Here is a 12,282-nt window from a genome sequence, read left to right on the forward strand (position 1 = left end):
CAATCAATATAAGTGATATGATATGGCCATCATCATCTTGTGCTTGTGATCTCCATCTTCGAAGCACCGTCGTGATCACCATCGTCACCGGCGCGATACCTTGATCTCCATCGTAGCATCGTTGTCGTCTCGCCAATCTTAAGCTTCCACGACTATCACTACCGCTTAGTAATAAAGTAAAGCATTACATCGCGATTGCATTGCATACAATAAAACGACAACCATAAGGCTCCTGCCAGTTGCTGATAACTTGGTTACAAAACATGATCATCTCATACAATAAAATTCAGCATCATGTCTTGACCATATCACATCACAACATGCCCTGCAAAAACAAGTTAAACGTCCTCTACTTTGTTGTTGCAAGTTTTACGTGGCTGCTACGGGCTTAAACAAGAACCAATCTCACCTACGCATCAAAACCACAACGATAGTTTGTCAAATAGACTCTGTTTTAACCTTCGCAAGGACCGGGCGTAGCCATACTTGGTTCAACTAAAGTTGGAGAGACAGTCGCCCGCAAGCCACCTATGTGCAAAGCACGTCGGGGGAACCGTGTTGGAAATATGCCCTAGAGGCAATAATAAATTGATTATTATTATATTTCCTTGTTCATGATAATCGTTTATTATCCATGCTATAATTGTATTGATAGGAAACTCAGATACATGTGTGGATACATAGACAACACCATGTCCCTAGTGAGCCTCTAGTTGACTAGCTCGTTGATCAATAGATGGTTACGGTTTCCTAACCATGGACATTGGATGTCGTTGATAACGGGATCACATCATTAGGAGAATGATGTGATGGACAAGACCCAATCCTAAGCATAGCACTAGATCGTGTAGTTCGTATGCTAAAGCTTTTCTAATGTCAAGTATCATTTCCTTAGACCATGAGATTGTGCAACTCCCGGATACCGTAGGAGTGCTTTGGGTGTATCAAACGTCACAACGTAACTGGGTGATTATAAAGGTGCATTACAGGTATCTCCGAAAGTGTCTGTTGGGCTGGCACGAATCGAGACTGGGATTTGTCACTCCGTGTAAGCGGAGAGGTATCTCTGGGCCCACTCGGTAGGACATCATCATATGCGCAATGTGACCAAGGAGTTGATCACGGGATGATGTGTTACGGAACGAGTAAAGAGACTTGCCGGTAACGAGATTGAACAAGGTATATGGATACCGACGATCGAATCTCGGGCAAGTAACATACCGATAGACAAAGGGAATTGTATACGGGATTGATTAAGTCCTTGACATCGTGGTTCATCCGATGAGATCATCGTGGAACATGTGGGAGCCATCATGGGTATCCAGATCCCGCTGTTGGTTATTGACAGGAGAACGTCTCGGTCATGTCTGCATGTCTCCCGAACCCGTAGGGTCTACACACTTAAGGTTCGGTGACGCTAGGGTTATGAAGATATGTGTATGCAGTAACCCGAATATTGTTCGGAGTCCCGGATGAGATCCCGGACGTCACGAGGAGTTCCGGAATGGTCCGGAGGTAAAGATTTATATATAGGAAGTCATGTTTCGGCCATCGGGACAAGTTTCGGGGTTATCGGTATTGTACCGGGACCACCGGAGGGGTCTCGTGGGCCCACCAGGTGGGGCCACCTGTCCCGGGGGGCCACATGGGCTGAAATAGGAGGGAACCCAGCCCATAGTGGGCTGGAGCGCCACCCCCTATAGGCCCATGCGCCTAGGGTTCCACCATGGAAGAGTCCATGTGGTGGAAGGCACCCCTAGGTGCCTTGGGGGGGAGGGAAACCTCCCCTTGGCCGCCGCCCCCCCTAGTAGATCTCATCTACTAGGGCCGGCGCCCCCCTTGGCACCCCTATATATAGTGGGGGGGGAGGAGGGATTTCAGGCCAGCCCCTGGCGCCTCCCTCTCTCCCCGTTACGTCTCTCTCCCGTAGTATAGGCGAAGCCCTGCTACTGTGACGCCCTGCATCCACCACCACGCCGTCGTGCTGCTGTATCTTCATCAACCTCTCCCTCCTCCTTGCTGGATCAAGGCATGGGAGACGTCTCCGTTCCGTACGTGTGTTGAACGCGGAGGTGCCGTGCGTTCGGCACTTGATCATCGGTGATTTGAATCACGACGAGTACGACTTCATCAACCCCGTCCACTTGAACGCTTCCGCTTAGCGATCTACAAGGGGATGTAGATGCACTCTCCTTCCCCTCGTTGCTAGTCTCTCCATAGATAGATCTTGGTGATACGTAGGAAAATTTTGAATTTTTGCTACGTTCCCCAACAGTGGTATCAGAGCTAGGTCTATTGCGTAGATTCTATGCACGAGTAGAACACAAAGTAGTTGTGTGCGTTGATTTTGTTCAATATGCTTGCCGTTACTAGTCTTGTATTGATTCGGCGGCATCGTGGGATGAAGCGGCCCGGACCAACCTTACACGTATGCTTACGTGAGACAGGTTCCACCGACTGACATGCACTAGTTGCATAAGGTGGCTAGCGGGTGTCTGTCTCTCCCACTTTAGTTGGATCGGATTCGATGAAAAGGGTCCTTATGAAGGGTAAATAGCAATTGGCATATCACGTTGTGGTCTTTGCGTAGGTAAGAAACGTTCTTGCTAGAAACCCATAGCAGCCACGTAAAACATGCAAACAACAATTAGAGGACGTCTAACTTGTTTTTGCAGGGTATGCTATGTGATGTGATATGGCCAAAAGGATGTGATGAATGATATATGTGATGTATGAGATTGATCATGTTCTTGTCAAAGGAATCACGACTTGCATGTCGATGACGAGACAACTTAAAGAAGACACAATGATGGAGATCATGATGATGGAGATCATGGTGTCATACCGGTGACAAGATGATCATGGAGCCCCAAGATGGAGATCAAAGGAGCTATATGATATTGGCCATATCATGTCACTACTATTTGATTGCATATGATGTTTATCATGTTATGCATCTTGTTTACTTAGTACGACGGTAGTAAATGAGATGATCCCTCATTAAAATTTCAAGAAGTGTTCTCCCCTAACTGTGCACCGTTGCTACAGTTCGTCGCTTCGAAGCATCACGTGTTAATCGGGTGTGATAGATCCTTTCGTTCACATACAACGGGTGTAAGCAAGAATTACACATGCAAAAACACTTAGGGTTAACTTGACGAGCCTAGCATGTGAAGACATGGCCTCGGAACACAGAGACCGAAAGGTCGAGCATGAGTCGTATAGAAGATACGATCAACATGAAGATGTTCACCGACGTTGACTACTCCGTCTCACGTGTTAATCGGACACGGCCTAGTTCACTCGGATCATGTAATCACTTAGATGACTAGAGGGATGTCTATCTAAGTGGGAGTTCATAAGATGAACTTAATTATTCTGAACATAGTCAAAAGGATTTTGCAAACTATGTCGTAGCTCACGCTATAGTTCTACTGTTTAGTTATGTTCCTAGAGAAAAATTAGTTGAAAGTTGATAGTAGCAATTATGCGGACTAGGTCCGTGAACTGAGGATTGTCCTCATTGCTTCATAGAAGGCTTATGTCCTTAATGCACCGCTCAGTGTGCTGAACCTCGAACGTTGTCTGTGGATGTTGCGAACATCTGACATACACGTTTTGATAACTACATGATAGTTCAGTTAAACGGTTTAGAGTTGAGGCACCAAAGACGTTTTGAAACGTCACGAAACATATGAGATGTTTTAAGGGCTGAAATTGGAATTTCAGGCTCGTGCCCACGTCAAAAGGTATAAGACCTCCGACGATTTTCTTAACCTGCAAACTAAGGGAGAAAAGCTCAATTGTTGAGCTTGTGCTCAGATTGTCTGAGTACAACAATCATTTGAATCGAGTGGGAGTTGATCTTCCAGATGAGATAGTGATGTTTCTCCGAAGTCATTACCACCAAGCTGCTAGAGCTTTGTGATGAACTATGATATATCAGGGACATATATGATGATCCTTGAGATATTCGTGATGTTTGACACCGCGAAAGTAGAAATCAAGAAGGAGCATCAATTGTTGATGGTTGGTGAAACCACTAGTTTCAAGAAGGGCAAGGGAACAAAGGGATACTTCATGAAACGGCAATTCAGCTGCTGCTCTAGTGAAGAAACCCAAGGTTGAACCCAAACCCGAGACTAAGTGCTTCTGTAATAAGGGGAACAACCACTGGAGCAGAATTACCCTAGATACTTGGTAGATTAGAAGGCTGGCAAGGTCGATAGAAGTATATTGGATATACATTATGTTAATGTGTACTTTACTAGTACTCCTAGTAGCACCAGGGTATTAGATACCGGTTTGGTTGCTAAGTGTTAGTAACTCGAAACAAAAGGCTATGGAATAAACGGAGACTAGCTAAAGGTGAGCTGACGATATGTGTTGGAAGTGTTTCCAATGTTGATATGATCAAGCATCGCACGCTCCCTCTACCATCGAGATTGGTGTTTGCGTTGAGCATAGACATGATTGGATTATGTCTATCGCAATACGGTTATTCATTTAAGGAGAATAACGGTTACTCTATTTATTTGAATAATACCTTCAATGGTCTTGCACCTAAAATGAATGGTTTATTGAGTCTCGATCGTAGTGGTACACATGTTCATGCCAAATGATAGTACCACCTACTTGTGGCACTGCCACGTAAGTCATATCGGTATAAAACGCATGAAGAGGCTCCATGTTGATGGATCTTTGGGCTCACTCGTTTTTGAAAGGTTTGAGACATGCGAACCATGTCTATTGGTAGATATGCATGAAGAAACTCTATACAAATGGACCGTTTTGTACTTGCTTGATTTTGAATCACTTGAGACATGCAAATCATACCACATTGGCAAGATGACTGAAAGCCTCGGTTTCAGTAAAATGGAACTAGAAAGCAACTTGTTGGAAGTAATACATTTTGATGTGTGCAGTCCAATGAGTGCTGAGGCATGTAGTGGATATCGTTATATTCTTACTTCACAGATGATTTGAGTAGATGTTGAGTATATTTACTTGATGAATCACGAGTCTGAATTATTGAAAGGTTCAAGTAATTTCAGTGTGAAGTTGAAAGATCGTCGTGGTAAGAGGATAAAAATATCTATGATATGATCATAGAGATGAATATCTGAATTACGAGTTTGCCACGGAATTAAGACATTGTGGAAATTGTTTCACAACTAATACAGCCTGGAACACCATAGTGTGATGGTGTGTTCGAACATCATAACTGCACCCTATTGGATATGATGCATACCATGATGTTTCTTATCGAATTACCACGATAGTTTATGGGTTAGGCATTAGAGACAACCACATTCACTTTAAATAGGGCACCACGTAATTCCGATGAGATGACACCGTAGTAACTATGGTTTAGAGAAACCTAAGCTATCATTTCTTAAAAGTTTGGGATTGCGACGCTTATGTGAAAAAGTTTCAGGCTGATAAGCTCGAACCCAAAGCGGATAAATGCATCTTCATAGGACACCCAAAACAGTTGGGTATACCTCCTGTCTCAGATCCGAAAGCAATAAAGGATTGTTTCTAGAATCGGGTCCTTTCTCGAGGAAAAGTTTCTCTCGAAAGAATTGAGTGGGAGGATGGTGGAGACTTGATGAGGTTATTGAACCGTTGCTTCAACTAGTGTATAGCAGGGCACAAAGAGTTGTTCCTGTGGCACCTACACCAATTGAAGTGGAAGCTTATGATAGTGATCATGAAACTTCAGATCAAGTCACTACCAAACCTCATGGGAGGACAAGGATGCATACTACTTCAAAGTGGTACGTAACCCTGTCTTGGAAGTCATGTTGCTAGACAACAATGAACCTACGAGCTATGGAGAAGCGATGGTGGGCCCGAATTCTGATAAATGGCTCGAGGCCATATAATCCGAGAGACGATCCATATATGAAAACAAAGTGTAGACTTTGGAAGAACTACTTGATGGTCGTAAGGCTGTTAGGTACATATGGATTTTAAAAGGAAGACGGACAATGATGGTAAGTATCACCATTAAGAAAGCTCGACTTGTCGTTAAGATGTTTTCCACAAGTTCAAGGAGTTGACTACGATGAGACTTTCTCACTCGTAGCTATGCTAAGAGTCTATTGGAATTATATTAGCGATTACTGCGTTATTTATGAAATCTTGCAGATAGGATGTCAAAACATTGTTTCCTCGACGATTTTCTTGAGGAAAGGTTGTATATGATACAACCGGAAGGTTTTGTCAATCCTGAAAGATGCTAATAAGTATGCAAAGCTCCAGCAATCCTTCTAAGGACTGGAGTAAGCATCTCGGAGTTGGAATGTATGCTTTGATGAGATGATCAAAGATTTTGGTGTATACAAAGTTTATGAGAAACTTGTATTTCCAAAGAAGTGAGTGGGAGCACTATAGAATTTCTGATAAATATATGTTGACATATTGTTGATCAGAAATGATGTAGAATTTCTGGAAAGCATATAGGGTTATTGGGAAAGTGTTTTTCAATGGAAAGCCTGGATTAAGCTACTTGAGCATTGAGCATCAAGATCTATAAGGATAAGATCAAAACGCTTAATGGAACTTTCAAATGAGCACATACCTTGACATGATCTTGAAGGTGTTCAAGATGGATCAGTCAAAAAGGGAGTTCTTGCCTGAGTTGTAAGGTATGAAGTTAAGACTTAAATCTCGACCACGGCAGAATAGAGAGAAAGGACGAAGGTCGTCCCCTATGCTTAAGACATAGGCTCTACAGTATGCTATGTTGTGTACCGCACCTGAAGTGTGCCTTGCCATGAGTCAGTCAAGGGGTACAAGAGTGATCCAAGAATGGATCACAGTACAGCGGTCAAAGTTATCCTTACTAACTAGTGGACTAAGGAATTTTTCTCGATTATGGAGGTGGTAAAAGAGTTCGTCGTAAAGGGTTACGTCGATGCAAGCTTAACACCTATCCGGATAGCTCTGAGTAGAGATACCGGATGCATATAATGGAGCAACAATTTAGAATAGCTCCAAGCAGAACAGTTATTTGGATTAGCTCCAAATGGAACGTGGTAGCTACATCTAGGAGATGACATAGAGATTTGTAAAGCACACACGGATCTGAAAGGTTCAGACCCGTTGACTAAAACCTCTCTCACAAGCAACATGATCAAACCTAAAACTCATTGAGTGTTAATCACATAGTGATGTGAACTAGACTACTGACTCTAGTAAACTCTTGGGTGTTAGTCACATGGCGATGTGACCTGTGAGTGTTAATCACATGGCGATGTGAACTAGATTATTGACTCTAGTGCAAGTGGGAGACTGTTGGAAATATGCCCTAGAGGCAATAATAAATTGATTATTATTATATTTCCTTGTTCATGATAATCGTTTATTATCCATGCTATAATTGTATTGATAGGAAACTCAGATACATGTGTGGATACATAGACAACACCATGTCCCTAGTGAGCCTCTAGTTGACTAGCTCGTTGATCAATAGATGGTTACGGTTTCCTAACCATGGACATTGGATGTCGTTGATAACGGGATCACATCATTAGGAGAATGATGTGATGGACAAGACCCAATCCTAAGCATAGCACTAGATCGTGTAGTTCGTATGCTAAAGCTTTTCTAATGTCAAGTATCATTTCCTTAGACCATGAGATTGTGCAACTCCCGGATACCGTAGGAGTGCTTTGGGTGTATCAAACGTCACAACGTAACTGGGTGATTATAAAGGTGCATTACAGGTATCTCCGAAAGTGTCTGTTGGGCTGGCACGAATCGAGACTGGGATTTGTCACTCCGTGTAAGCGGAGAGGTATCTCTGGGCCCACTCGGTAGGACATCATCATATGCGCAATGTGACCAAGGAGTTGATCACGGGATGATGTGTTACGGAACGAGTAAAGAGACTTGCCGGTAACGAGATTGAACAAGGTATATGGATACCGACGATCGAATCTCGGGCAAGTAACATACCGATAGACAAAGGGAATTGTATACGGGATTGATTAAGTCCTTGACATCGTGGTTCATCCGATGAGATCATCGTGGAACATGTGGGAGCCATCATGGGTATCCAGATCCCGCTGTTGGTTATTGACAGGAGAACGTCTCGGTCATGTCTGCATGTCTCCCGAACCCGTAGGGTCTACACACTTAAGGTTCGGTGACGCTAGGGTTATGAAGATATGTGTATGCAGTAACCCGAATATTGTTCGGAGTCCCGGATGAGATCCCGGACGTCACGAGGAGTTCCGGAATGGTCCGGAGGTAAAGATTTATATATAGGAAGTCATGTTTCGGCCATCGGGACAAGTTTCGGGGTTATCGGTATTGTACCGGGACCACCGGAGGGGTCCCGTGGGCCCACCGGGTGGGGCCACCTGTCCCGGGGGGCCACATGGGCTGAAATAGGAGGGAACCCAGCCCATAGTGGGCTGGGGCGCCACCCCCTATAGGCCCATGCGCCTAGGGTTCCACCATGGAAGAGTCCATGTGGTGGAAGGCACCCCTAGGTGCCTTGGGGGGGAGGGAAACCTCCCCTTGGCCGCCGCCCCCCCTAGTAGATCTCATCTACTAGGGCCGGCGCCCCCCCTTGGCACCCCTATATATAGTGGGGGGAGAGGAGGGATTTCAGGCCAGCCCCTGGCGCCTCCCTCTCTCCCCGTTACGTCTCTCTCCCGTAGTATAGGCGAAGCCCTGCTACTGTGACGCCCTGCATCCACCACCACGCCGTCGTGCTGCTGGATCTTCATCAACCTCTCCCTCCTCCTTGCTGGATCAAGGCATGGAAGACGTCTCCGTTCCGTACGTGTGTTGAACGCGGAGGTGCCGTGCGTTCGGCACTTGATCATCGGTGATTTGAATCACGACGAGTACGACTTCATCAACCCCGTTCACTTGAACGCTTCCGCTTAGCGATCTACAAGGGTATGTAGATGCACTCTCCTTCCCCTCGTTGCTAGTCTCTCCATAGATAGATCTTGGTGATACGTAGGAAAATTTTGAATTTCTGCTACGTTCCCCAACAGTGGTATCAGAGCTAGGTCTATTGCGTAGATTCTATGCATGAGTAGAACACAAAGTAGTTGTGTGCGTTGATTTTGTTCAATATGCTTGCCGTTACTAGTCTTGTCTTGATTCGGCGGCATCGTGGGATGAAGCGGCCCGGACCAACCTTACACGTATGCTTACGTGAGACAGGTTCCACCGACTGACATGCACTAGTTGCATAAGGTGGCTAGCGGGTGTCTGTCTCTCCCACTTTAGTTGGATCGGATTCGATGAAAAGGGTCCTTATGAAGGGTAAATAGCAATTGGCATATCACGTTGTGGTCTTTGCGTAGGTAAGAAACGTTCTTGCTAGAAACCCATAGCAGCCACGTAAAACATGCAAACAACAATTAGAGGATGTCTAACTTGTTTTTGCAGGGTATGCTATGTGATGTGATATGGCCAAAAGGATGTGATGAATGATATATGTGATGTATGAGATTGATCATGTTCTTGTCAAAGGAATCACGACTTGCATGTCGATGACGAGACAACTTCAAGAAGACACAATGATGGAGATCATGATGATGGAGATCATGGTGCCATACCAACGCATAGCATAGCCTTAGAGCATGTTGGATACCTTAGAGCATGTTGGATACTCCGACAGGTAGCAAAAAGTGGTGAGGATCTTCTTGTAAATCATAAAGCAGAGCAACATCCCGCCGAAGACAACAATGCGGTACTGACAGTCTTCGAGACTTTCACCTCAAATAATAGGCGCAAGCGAGTTCATCGAAACTTCGCTGAAATCTGCCACGGGGCAAAAATAAATCCGTGGAACGACACTGCTATAACTTTCAGTTCCAGTGACGAACCTCGATTCCATACAGTCCGGGCACCAGCCGCTTTGGTCCTTAGCTCAACCGTGGACGGCTTCCGACTCACTAACGTACTCATGGACGGCGGAAGCGGATTAAACTTGATCTATGAGGAAACACTCAACAAGATGGAAATTGATAAAAGCCGCATCGAACAGAGTGGCACAACCTTCAGGGGAATCATCCCTAGTCGGGAGGCACGGTGTGCGGGAAAAATCACACTCGATGTGGTATTCGGCACCTCGGAGAATTACAGGTCCGAAGAAATCACATTCCAAGTGGCTCCTTTCAGCAGCGGATACCATGCCCTTTTAGGATGGGACGCATTCACTAGCTTTCAAGCTATACCACATTACGGGTACATGAAGCTTAAAATGCCCAGACCCAATGGAATCATCACTCTAACCAGTGATCCGGACGTCGCACTCCGCGCCGAAAATAAAACTGCAGCACTAGCCATGGAAGCATTATCCGAAGCCCTAGCAGCCAAAGAACTAACAATGCTGTGCACCACAGTGGGCAGGGACGACGTGATACTCGACAAACGACCCAAGTCCACCTCATTTAAACCCGCAGACGAGATAGTCAAATTCCAGGTCCATCCAACGGACCCCACGAAGACGGCTTCCATCGGGACACAGTTGAGCCCCAAAATGGACGCCGCACTACGAGACTTCCTACGCGAGAATTGGGACATTTTCGCCTGGCATCCTTCGGACATGCCGGCCATCCCATGCAGGCTGGCCGAACACAACCTCAATATACTGAAAGGATACAAGCCAGTCAAGCAAACTCTTAGGCGCTTCGCAGAGCCTAAACGGCAAGCCATGGGAGAAGAGCTAGCCAAGCTACTTGAGGACGGATTCATCAGAGATATCAAGCATCCGGATTGGCTAGCCAATCTGGTAATGGTACCAAAGAAGGAGAAATCCTGGTGCCTATGCGTCGATTTCAAAGACCTCAACAAGGCTTGCCCGAAGGATCCCTTCCCCCTCCCTCGCATCGACCAAATCATCGACGCCACCGCAGGACACGATTCACTATGCTTTCTTGACGCATACTCCAGATACCATCAAATAAAGATGGCAGAGTCCGACCAAGCCGCAACGGCCTTCATAACGCCATATGGCCCTTTCTGCTTCAACACTATGCCTTTCGGGCTTAAAAATGCCAGCGTAACCTATCAACGCATGATTCAAACATGCCTGGAGAAGCAAATCGGCAAAACAGTGGAAGCATATGTGGACGACGTGGTCATAAAAACAAGACACGTCGAAACCCTGATAGATGACTTGAGGCTTACATTCGATAACCTCCGAACATATGAATGTTGGGTTTCGTAGTAATTTCAAAATTTTCCTACGCACACGCAAGATCATGGTGATGCATAGCAACGAGAGGGGAGAGTGCTGTCTACGTACCCACGCAGACCGACTGCGGAAGCGTTGACACAACATAGAGGAAGTAGTCGTACGTCTTCACGATCCAACCGATCAAGCACCGAAACTACGGCACCTCCGAGTTCGAGCACACGTTCAGCTCGATGACGATCCCCGGACTCCGATCCAGCAAAGTGTCGGGGAAGAGTTCCGTCAGCACGACGGTGTGGTGACGATCTTGATGTACTACAGCAGCAGGGCTTCGCCTAAACTCCGCTACAGTATTATCGAGGAATATGGTGGCTGGGGGCACCGCACACGGCTAAGGAATAGATCACGTGGATCAACTTGTGTGTTCTAGGGTGCCTCTGCCTCAGTATATAAAGGACTAGAGGGGGGAGGCTGGCCGGCCAAGGTGTGGCGCGCCAGGAGAGTCCTACTCCCTCTGGGAGTAGGATCCCCCCCCCAATCCTAGCTGGAATAGGATTCGCGGAGGGGGAAAAGAGAGAGAGGGGGCCGGCCACCTCTCCTAGTCCTAATAGGACTAGGGGAAGGGGGAGGCGCGCAGCCCATGTAGGGCTGCCTCTTCTCTTTTCCACTAAGGCCCATCATGGCCCATTTAGCTCCCGGGGGGTTCCGGTAACCTTCCCGGTACTCCGGTAAAATCCCGATTTCACCCGGAACACTTCCGATATCCAAACATAGGCTTCCAATATATCAATCTTTACGTCTCGACCATTTCGAGACTCCTCGTCATGTCCGTGATCACATCCGGGACTCCGAACAACCTTCGGTACATCAAAATGCATAAACTCATAATATAACTGTCATTGTAACCTTAAGCGTGCGGACCCTACGGGTTCGAGAACAATGTAGACATGACCGGGACACGTCTCCGGTCAATAACCAATAGCGGGACCTGGATTCCCATATTGGCTCCTACATATTCTACGAAGATCTTTATCGGTCAGACCGCATAACAACATACGTTGTTCCCTTTGTCATCGGTATGTTACTTGCCCGAGATTCGATCGTCGGTA

Source organism: Triticum urartu, chromosome 7A (assembly GCF_056163025.1).
Source record: "Triticum urartu cultivar PI428250 chromosome 7A, HENAU_Tu73, whole genome shotgun sequence".
NCBI classification, from domain to species: Eukaryota; Viridiplantae; Streptophyta; class Magnoliopsida; order Poales; family Poaceae; genus Triticum; species Triticum urartu.